The sequence below is a fragment of the Schistocerca americana genome, chromosome 3 (assembly GCF_021461395.2).
Source record: "Schistocerca americana isolate TAMUIC-IGC-003095 chromosome 3, iqSchAmer2.1, whole genome shotgun sequence".
Taxonomy (NCBI): Eukaryota; Metazoa; Arthropoda; class Insecta; order Orthoptera; family Acrididae; genus Schistocerca; species Schistocerca americana.
In genome coordinates, this window is record NC_060121.1 from 608,890,786 (window position 1) to 608,902,199 (window position 11,414).

At 48.6% G+C, this 11,414-nt stretch overlaps 1 pseudogene; it reads left to right on the top strand.

Annotated features, from left to right (window-relative positions):
• The first annotated feature begins 7,142 nt into the window (after positions 1-7,142).
• Positions 7,143-7,260, top strand: LOC124608022 (annotated as a pseudogene).
• Positions 7,261-11,414: the final 4,154 nt, after the last annotated feature.

Consider the following 11,414-nt stretch of genomic DNA (forward strand, 5'->3'; position numbering starts at 1 on the left):
TTTCCCTCGCTCTGTTTGCGAGTTGAACGGCAGGGGAAATGACAAGTAGTGGTACAGGATGCCTTCCGCCGCGCGCCGTACGGTGGCTTGGGGAGTATATGTATATGTAGATGTAGATCGTGTCTTCAACGATGAGCGAAATAATGGTATATGTGTCGTCCGTACTTTGGTTTTGTGTCAATGGTAGCACTGGAACTTCTGTATGATAGATTCATAGCTCTCGAAGACGAGTGAAAATGTTGCAAATGAATGAGGAAAATGTTACAGATGAATGAGGAAAATCTACGTAGTTTTCGTCAAGCTGATCTTCAGGTATGAAGCTGCTTAAAATTTAAAGTGAATTTATATATCGTTTGGTTGTAATTTGTTCTGTAGAACTATTACTTCGAAAATATTGGCACGAAACGGAAAGTGGTATAGTTAAATATTAACAGGACAACGTAGAGTAGATCTTTAAAATGTTAAGAACGACGTACGTAATACGGCTAATACAACTGATAGTTATTCCAACATTTCCTTTGATTGGCATCTGGAAACTTACTGACGGATCTGAGTAACGTAACTTGTAGTTTCTATGGTAATGTTTGTGGATTTTGGTCTCTAGAAAACAGTTCTATCTTTCTAAAAATACCTTACAAACTTATGTAATGTTAAAGACAATGTGCCTCTATTAAAGAGAAATATAGCATTTCGTAGGTCTTTCAAGTTCAGTGTGAGCTAGAATGGTCATTCGTACAGTTTCATCCTTCCCACACTGAGGTAGTGGTTCTTTTCTAGTATATATATATATATATATATATATATATATATATATATATATATATATATATATATATGGGGTCAAGGTGGTTGGTAGAGGTAGCACCTTTGCTTGGGGTTGACTCAGTACTGGTCCTCACCACCCCGGGGATGAGCTGAGGGGGTATGCAAGACCTTTGCCTCTGAGGAAGCTACGTCCAAGACCGTCCGTGCGTGGTGAAGAGCCACATCCTACACGAGGTGACCCTGTTAACGCAGAACACGGCGGATCTATAGGAGAAAACCTTGAAAAAAAATCTCACATTCCAAATCCTCAATGCGTCTGTACTCGAGTCGAGCGGCAGCGAGGTCAGCGTCTGTCCATCTAGTAGGTGCGGCTGTATTATATGCTCCAGGAACTGACAATCCCTGGTTCTAAACACCCAGTGGAAACACTGGACCAAAACTTACAAGCTATCATGATTCGTGAGAGTAATGACAGAATTACCCCAGGTGGTAACCAATCCACTCGTCGACAGACGACAACTGGGTTTTCGGATTCTGGGGAACCCGGGCCATCACGATCAGAGTTCTCAAGCAAACTTCGTCCCAAGGTTCCCATGTACATTGGTACCTTTAACATTCAGACCCTAATTCAACCTGGAAAATTACACAACTTAGTAACAGAGCTAGACCAACAAAAAATTAAGCTTCACGGATGAAAATACAATAGACTATGGAAACTATCGCATCTTCAAGAGCAAGACTGACAAACGAATTGCCAATGGTACGCCACTCCTGGGCATGGCATTTGCGGTGCACAGAAATATATTAGGCTCAATTAGAGAGGTCTCTTCCATAAATAATCGCCTTATGACCATGCGTATCCAGTGCGCCAACAAGAAATACACATTGATAAATGTTCATGCACCCACAAACATAAACAAAAAACGACAACTACAAACTGAAAAATTCTGGACTAAAGTTGAAGATGTCATGGCCAAAATTCCCCGAGATGATATCAAAATCTTAATGGGAGATTTCAATGCACAAATTGGCAGAGAGAAAGAACACCAAAAAACTGTAGGAAAATATCTAGCACACAGATTCACCAACAGAAACGGACGGAGATTTATTGAACTATGCCAACAAAATAATCTAAAAATAATGTCTACATCTTTGAGAAAAAAACCTAGAAAACAAAAGACCTGGAGGTCCCCCATACAAGAGATCGGCTAATATCAGATTGACCACATTGCCATCTCCTATTTCGTACAGAAAGAGATCCATGATGTCCAAGTCCGCAGAGGGGCGAACATTGACTCAGACCACTACCTAAAACGCATTAAAGTGAAATTCACCCCAAAAAAATTCTATCCGAAGAAAACACACATGATGAAATTTGACACACGAACAATCAAAGAAACCAATCTGAAGGAGGAGTGGGAAAAGGAACCAGCTGACTCTTGGGAAAAATTTCGAACAAAAATTACAAAGAAGGCAAAAGAACTGATCCCATTGAAAAAGAACACAAAACACCCCTGGTGGGACTCTGGATGTGAAAAAGCGCTGGAAGAAAGAAAGAAAACCTTTCTGAAGTATAACAGTAAAAAATTACCAGAAAATCTAGATCACTTCCACAACGCCAGAAGACAAGTGGCAAAAACAATCAGACAAGTCAAGAGGAAGTACCTCAAGGAACAGTGTGAGTCTATTGAAGAAAATTTCCGTAACTATAATGTACGAGACTTCTATAAGACCTTTGCTGGGAGAATCAATGGATACGGCTCACGAAATCTATGTTTCAGAAAACCAGATGGAAAACTAGCGCTCACAAATCGGGAAAATTGTGAGGAGCTGGCAAGATACTTTTCCGGTCTCCTCAACTGCCCTGAACCTTCTTCAAGATTCCCTCAAGAAACTGCTATCTACACAAATCCAGAATCCGCACCACCTACACTAGAGGAGATCCAAAGACATATTCATAGACTGAAAAACAACAAGGCATCCGGAGAAGATAATATCACTGCAGAACTACTTAAAAATCTTGGACCAAATTCCCTCAAAGAACTCACTCAAATCATCACAGACATTTGGCAGACAGAAAAACTACCAGAAGATTGGAAATGCGCCCTAATTCACCCACTGCATAAAAAGGGAGACATGGCAGATATAAACAACTATCGAGGAATCTCCCTTCTCCAAGTCACTTATAAAATCCTCTCAGCTTGTTTTCTTCAACGAACACAAGAACAACTCGAACACAGTATTGGTGAATACCAAGCTGGCTTTCGCCCTCACCGATCCTGTGCAGACCAAATTTTCAATTTGAAGACAACACTAAAATACAAAGCAGTCAGAAACAGTCCGATCATTTGTTCCTTTGTTGATTTCGCAAAGGCTTATGATTCAATCGATAGGCAATCTCTCTTTATTATCCTTGAGGAGCTAGGACTCGATCCGAAAACCCTAAACCTTATCAAAGAAACGCTCACAAACACAACTTCTAAGATAAAATTCCTGGGTGAAATATCAGAGCCCTTCCTGTTCAAAACCGGCGTCAGACAAGGTGACGGCTTGTCTCCACTCCTCTTCAACCTTGTCTTAGACAAAGTCATCCGAGAATGGGAAAAAGAACTGAAGAATCAAAATTACTGGAAGCCTATACAACTATGAAGATCTAAAGATGGTATTAAAATTTCATGCTTGGCATTTGCAGATGACGTGGCCATTCTAGCAGAAAAAGAGACCACAGCAATTAAACAGATAGACATTCTCAAAGAATGCGCCGAAAAAGTTGGGCTACAAATTTCCTTCCAAAAAACTAAATTCATCTGCTCAAAATTTGAAACTCAAAAACTGACTACAAAATATTGACAAATTGAGAGAGTTCCATTCTTTAAATACTTAGGAGAGGTCCTAGAACCCACAGGGGGAGAGAAAACTGCACAAAAAGTTCGACTGCAAAAACTGAAAAGAGCATACTGGAAAACCCACAACATTTACAATAAAAAGTGTCTCTCCATTCACTCAAAAATACGACACTACAATACAGTAATCAAGCCCGAAGCACTATATGCCAGCGAAACACTCACACTCCATAGAAAAGGCGACCTGGAAGGCATCCTGAAAGAGGAACGCAAAATTATCAGAAAGATTCTTGGCCCAAAAAGAACGGAAGATGGACACAGGTTACAGTCTCGGAAAACTACAGAAAAATTATCTAACCTCGCCGCAGACATCCGGAAAAGAAGACTAAAATTTTACGGTCATATTCACAAACTCCCAACACCCATACTCTCCCACAAAATTTTAATATACATTGAAAAATTGAAAACCATACCCTGGATACAAGAAACCAAAACGGATCTAGCAAATGCACAAATAAATTCTTCAGAAGTTATAAACAGAAATGTATACAGGCAAAAAATCAATAGTTGGAAAGTACAACCCGAGAATGAAGTTTGCAAGAGACAGGGGACAAAATGGACAGAGGAAAGAAAGAGAATTTATGGGGAAAGAATGAGAGAAGTTTGGAGAATTAAAAAATTGAATCGGAAAAGCTTTGCGTGTTCCGTATGGGTCCAATCGCACATGATATACACTCCTGGAAATTGAAATAAGAACACCGTGAATTCATTGTCCCAGGAAGGGGAAACTTTATTGACACATTCCTGGGGTCAGATACATCACATGATCACACTGACAGAAGCACAGGCACATAGACACAGGCAACAGAGCATGCACAATGTCGGCACTAGTACAGTGTACATCCACCTTTCGCAGCAATGCAGGCTGCTATTCTCCCAAGGAGACGATCGTAGAGATGCTGGATGTAGTCCTGTGGAACGGCTTGCCATGCCATTTCCACCTGGCGCCTCAGTTGGACCAGCGTTCGTGCTGGATGTGCAGACCGCGTGAGACGACGCTTCATCCAGTCCCAAACATGCTCAATGGGGGACAGATCCGGAGATCTTGCTGGCCTGGGTAGTTGACTTACACCTTCTAGAGCACGTTGGGTGGCACGGGATACATGCGGACGTGCTTTGTCCTGTTGGAACAGCAAGTTCCCTTGCCGGTCTAGGAATGGTAGAACGATGGGTTCGATGACGGTTTGGATGTACCGTGCACTATTCAGTGTCCCCTCGACGATCACCAGTGGTGTACGGCCAGTGTAGGAGATCGCTCCCCACACCATGATGCCGGGTGTTGGCCCTGTGTGCCTCGGTCGTATGCAGTCCTGATTGTGGCGCTCACCTGCACGGAGCCAAACACGCATACGACCGTCATTGGCACCAAGGCAGAAGCGACTCTCATCGCTGAAGACGACACGTCTCCATTCGTCCCTCCATTCACGCTTGTCGCGACACCACTGGAGGCGGGCTGCACGATGTTGGGGCGTGAGCGGAAGACGGCCTAACGGTGTGCGGGACCGTAGCCCAGCTTCATGGAGACGGTTGCGAATGGTCCTCGCCGATACCCCAGGAGCAACAGTGTCCCCAATTTGCTGGGAAGTGGCGGTGCGGTCCCCTACGGCACTGCGTAGGATCCTACGGTCTTGGCGTGCATCCGTGCGTCGCTGCGGTCCGGTCCCAGGTCGACGGGCACGTGCACCTTCCGCCGACCACTGGCGACAACATCGATGTACTGTGGAGACCTCACGCCCCACGTGTTGAGCAATTCGGCGGTACGTCCACCCGGCCTCCCACATGCCCACTATACGCCCTCGCTCAAAGTCCGTCAACTGCGCATACGGTTCACGTCCACGCTGTCGCGGCATGCTACCAGTGTTAAAGACTGCGATGGAGCTCCGTATGCCACGGCAAACTGGCTGACACTGACGGTGGCGGTGCACAAATGCTGCGCAGCTAGCGCCATTCGACGGCCAACACCGCGGTTCCTGGTGTGTCCGCTGTGCCGTGCGTGTGATCATTGCTTGTACAGCCCTCTCGCAGTGTCCGGAGCAAGTATGGTGGGTCTGACACACCGGTGTCAATGTGTTCTTTTTTCCATTTCCAGGAGTGTATATATATTATGACATCAGTTCATGACATCCAGTCTTACAAATTTCTTTTTTGTGATGGACACACGTCCAGATCGTCCGCTCTCAAAGCTCCGCCATTTCTCTCCCCACATCCACCACTGCTGGCGGCTCACCTCCACCTGCACAACGCTACGCGCTGTTCACATCCAACTGCCCAACACTACACTAGTGAATATTCCACCAATGCCAACCAGCCACAGACTGCACACAGCAAAGCCAGTGATTTTCATACAGAGCGCTACTTGACGTTACCAACATAAAGACCTAAACAGCCTGCTTACACTGTGATTTGTTGAAGTTTTACAGGATAAAAAACGTTGCTTGATAGTGTGTGACCAGAATAAGAAGGAAGAAGATCAACGGACAGCTGAGAAGTAACGATGGTCTGTATACGAGAAATTTGCTAATATGAACACCGGATAAATAGTCACTGCAGTGCGCACGCACAAGTGAATCGCTAAGCCTTTACAGACGGCGCAGAGATCGAATCACATGCTCAACCACGTGCGCTCTGGCTCTACGTGACAGTAGCTATGAGTGAAACATTTATCTTTCAAGCGGACGTTGTACTTAAATGGGGTAAATTTAAGGACATGACGAAGCGGCAAACAGGGGCAATCGTGTTTGCCCGTGTTCAAGGCCATACAGTGTGTGAAGTTTCTGGGTTCCTTGGCGTTTCTCGGCGAACTGTTCAATGTGTCTACAAACAATGTGTCTAAAGGCAATGGCGTAACACACGTGGCAACGAAACACGTCAGGTATCGTTGTCGTAAAATGATCCTTACTGAAAGGGAGCAGAAACACGTTTCATGGCGTGACTTAAAATCGCGTCCAAATCCGACAAAAACTGCTGCTGGAAGTGATGTAAGGTCCACCCTAACCTGTTAGCAAGAGAACATTGACAGAGGAACTGCAAGCAATGAACGTTTGTAGTCGGTCACCTTGCAAGAGGCCATTGTTTATACAGACACAAAGACTAAAACAGCAAAGTTCGTCTGTCTGGAGGAATATGTGACTGGTTTTCTGAATAGCCCTCATTCTATTGCATCTAGACTGGCCTGCAAAATCCCCTGACTGGAATACTGCAATAAATCGGTGGGGCATGTTGGAGCAGCGGGTAAAACGCTGACATCAGCATTCCCGGAAATCGGTTGAATTTCGCGATCAGGTCCTTAGCGAGTGGCTTAACCTCGATGCAACGTACCTGCACAACGCTGAGGACTCTCTCCCTAACAGAATCCAGGCGGTTATCAAATCTAGGGGCGAAATTACACGGTATTAAATGATGATTTCTCCAATGGTGACTAATTTTTTGTCTGGTGAGCTTATCTGCAAATAATATGAGATTTATTTTAAAAGTGGCAACGGCCTTGCCGCAGTGGATACACCGGTTCCCGTGAGATCACCGAAGTTAAGCGCTGCCGGGCGTGGTCGGCACTTTGATGGGTGACCATCCCGGCCGCCATGCGCTGTTGCCATTTTTCGGGGTGCACTCGGCCTCGTGATGCCAATTGAGGAGCTACTTGACAGAATAGTAGCGGCTCCGATCAAAGAAAACCATCCTAACGACCGGGAGAGCGGTGTGCTGACCACACGCCCCTCCTATCCGCATCCTCAGTGAGGATGACACGGCGGTCGGATGGTCCCGGTGGGCCACATGTGGCCTGATGACGGAGTGCTATTTTAAAAGTAGAAGTACCGTCGGAAATAAACCTGTGAGTACAGGTCGTAAATCGTACCTGCAGAGCTTAGTCGGTGAAAAAAATCCCTTTCCGGCATAAAGTTTTAATCTGCCTGGAAGTTTCGTATTTGAAATAAGTTCTGAAAGCCAGCTTCAAGGTCTTTCCGATCTCTTCCTCCATCGCAAATGACAGCGTACCGTGAGTAAATAAAAGATTATATAGGAGGTGATGAGTGTCATATTTACTGTGTCTCTCAGGATGACAGCGTCTGTGTTTGCTAACATGTTTGTCCAAAAGGAAACCGGTCAGTGCAAGTGCGAAAGTTCGCTCACAAGGCTTGATTTTAACATGCAGTTTAGTACAGTGTTTATCTTAGTTCCTCATGTCTTCTTGGTCTGTGAACATTGCGCAGGTGTAGAGTTCTCATCAAATACGGATGTAGAAGTAGTTGTCAGCTGTCTCTAACGGAAAGCTGTGTCATGCTGCTCCACACCTGTATCGGCTGCCGATGTAACCGGAAAGTCTGCAGTTCTGTATGTTTCACTACCCTTCTCTGGTAATAATGCAACACCTAGGTTTTACTGACGTGATTGCTAGAGAACATTCTGCTCAATGGTGTACTTTCAGATGTTGAGCCGAATCTATCTAAAAAGGAAAAACTACTCGGCTGAACACCTGGGGGCACACCACTAATCAACGAATAAACTAGTTTTCAGACAACCAATACGTTAAAACCTCACCTATGTGACCAAATAGGCACAACACATGTAAGTTTAATATAGGATAAATTGTGATGATTGTGAGCGTTATTATAGTGACCAAACGGGCCTTTCCGTCGACTTCCGGCTTAGAGAACATACGTGCATCCCAAAAAAGGACAGTCTTCGGTGCGCATGTCAGTATGGAGAGACACGCAGGAATGAAGGTGGTGCACAATTAGCCCAAAGGAAGGGAAATGGTTCAAATGGTCTGAGCACTATGGGACTTAACATCTGAGGTCATCAGTCTCCTAGAACTTAGAACTACTTAAATCTAACTAACCTAAGGACATCACACACATCCATGCCCGATGCAGGGTTCGAACCTGCAACCGTAGCGGTCGCGCAGTTCCAGACTGAAGCGCCTAGAACCGCTCGACAACAACGGCCAGCAAAGGAAGGGAATTAGATTAACTGAAAGAGTAGGAGGTTTATAGATGTAGGAAGAAACATCCACATCGTGAACTGAACGAGCAGCCTGTGTTTAATCTTTGGTGTTTTTGATGAGTTGTAATATTTCGTGGAAAATCTACACAAGAGGCACGCTGTGATAACTCACCTAATGACCGCGAGCTTCACTGCCATCTTCCGATTTCTAGCGGCACCTGCGTGTTCAGCGGAAGTTTTCGGTCTTCGCTGCTTTCACGTCCTAGGAGGTTGCGGTCTACCAACATAGGCAGTGTTTTTAACTTTATGTTTTTATATTTGTTTATTATTATATTATGCTAAGTGTATTAAATTAGTAGCCTTCTATCGTAATTTTCTCATAACAAGTGGTATTACAAACTCACTCGATTTTGTTCCTTTTTCCTGTATATTTTCCTGCCAGTTTCTTTTTGTCATTCATCTCCGGCGGTACACCGAAAGGTTACCGCCCTTCGATAGTGCCGTTTTCGCGCTAATCGAAGTGCTAGGGTTTACAGGTGCCAGCCAGCCAGCCAGCCAGCCAGCCAGCCAGCCAGCCAGCAGCAGCAGTTCCCGGTCCCGGCCTGCAGCGGTGGTCCCGCAGCCAGCCAGCCAGCCAGCCAGCCAGCCAGCCCTCCGGTGGCAGCAGCAGTCCAGCCAGCAGCAGTCCTGCCAGCAGCAGCAGCAGCCGCCGCCGCCGCCGCCCCGGCCCAGTCCGCGGCAGCAGCGTCCCTGCCTCTCGCCGTCGCCGTCGCCGTCGCCGTCGCCGTCGCCGTCGCCGTCGCCGTCGCCGTCGCCGTCGCCGTCGCCGTCGCCGTCGCCGTCGCCGTCGCCGTCGCCGTCGCCGTCGCCGTCGCCGTCGCCGTCCGTCGTCTCCCAGTGTGTGTCCTGTCCCTTTAGTGCTGTGTTTTTCTTTCTTCTTCTTGTCGTCATGTCCGCTCCCACCACCACCGTCACTACTACCACCACCGCCATCGTGTATACGTCCCCTTCCGCCGCCACCACCACTATCACTTGGTGTGCCCAGTCCCACCCCCCTCCTTCCATCCCTCCCCTCCTCTCTATCCCTTCGCCCTCGCTCTTTGTCGCCCCCTCTCCCGCCTCTTCCTCTCGTTCTGATCCTTTCCCCCCACTCCCCCAGCCTGTCACTGCAGCTCCGGCTAGGGTGGTTGCCCGTCGGGCCACTGCCCACGCCCAGCTCTCCCCGTCGCCGTCGCCATCGCCATCACCGCCACCACCGTCATCGTCACCATCACCATCACTGCCACATTCGCCTGCACCGTCACAGTCACTCTCTCCGGCGCCGACTGCTGCGTCCGTGCCGGGACCTGTCCCTTCCCGCCACCTCCCCATCGTTCCCATCCCTCATGTCACCACCCGCCCATCTGCCGCTGTCAAACGCCCTAGTGGCGCCTCCACTTCCTCTGCTCCTAAAAAGGCTCCACCCCGCCCCCCATCCCCACCCCAAAATGCCATGGACGTCTCCCCACCAGGCCCCGCTCCCTCCTCCTCCTCCTCTCCACCCGGTCTCTACAAATATCTCCTGTCCCATCCCGATCCTTCCTTCCTCGAGGCCCGGAATCTCTCCCTCCTCCTCCGCCAGCATTTCCCTGGCGCCCCCATATCTCTCCTTACTCCCAGACGGGATTCTGTTCTTATCTCCTCCCCCAGCCCCACCCTCCATACTGACATCCTCTCCCGCCTCCCCATCACCCGTTTTGGTCCTCACGCCACCCTCACCCCTGCTCCCTCCCCATCTCCTACCCGCCAACCCCAACCCCCGCGTCGCCCGCCGACCCTCACCGCCGTGATCACTCGGCTTAGCCCGTCGATCACGGAGGAGGAGGTGCTGGCGGAGCTGAAGGCCCATCCCACCCTGGAGGTGCGGGCAGTCCGCCGCATTTTCAACGCGACCGGCCCCACCCGCCTTATGCGGGTTTTCTCTGAGGACGCCCCCTCCATTGACCGTCTCCTGAAGGAGGGTGCCCTCCTCTTCAATCAGCGGTTCAAAGTCGACCCCTCCCGTTCCCCCCCTCAATCCCTGCGCTGCCAGAGATGTCTGCGCTACAATGCACATCCAACAGCCGAGTGCCGCGAGGCCCCCACCTGCCCGCATTGTCGGCAAGCGCACTTCCTCCGGCAGTGCCCCAACCTCCAATCCCCTCCCTCCTGTAATACCTGCAGCCTCCCCCACCCCACCTACTCCCAAAAATGTAAAGCCCGACCTCCTCCTACCACTCCTGAACTCACCGTCCCTGTCCGTCCCCTGGACGCCCCCACCCCTCCTGGCAATTCCCTTCGTCCCCCCCCCACTGCTGAGGACATCATCAGGTTCCTCACCATTGTCCTCCAAAACGTCCATCCCTTTCAGCGCCCCCACACCTTACAACAGATCTCCCTCGCCGCCCGTTCCATATTCCACCTTAAAATGTACGCCACCTTTTCCAATAACCAGGCCCATTTCACCTTCTCCCGCCTTGACACCCTCGTCTAAGTCCTTCCAATGGCGCGACAGCATCGTATCCTTTTCAACAATATCCGCTCCCTTCCCGCCAACAAGAACCTCTTCCTGCACACCCTTGCTACCCACCGTGTGGATGCCTTCCTCCTTAATGAAACCTTCCTCCAACCCCACCACTCCATCCACACCTCCCCCTATCTCCTCCACCGCTCCGATAATCCCCTCCCAGTTGCGCGTGGCGGAGTTGCCATTGGCCACCACCGCCAGATCCCCGTTCGGCTCCAGCCTCTCCTTCCCGACCCCACCGAACACCTGATCCTTAGTCT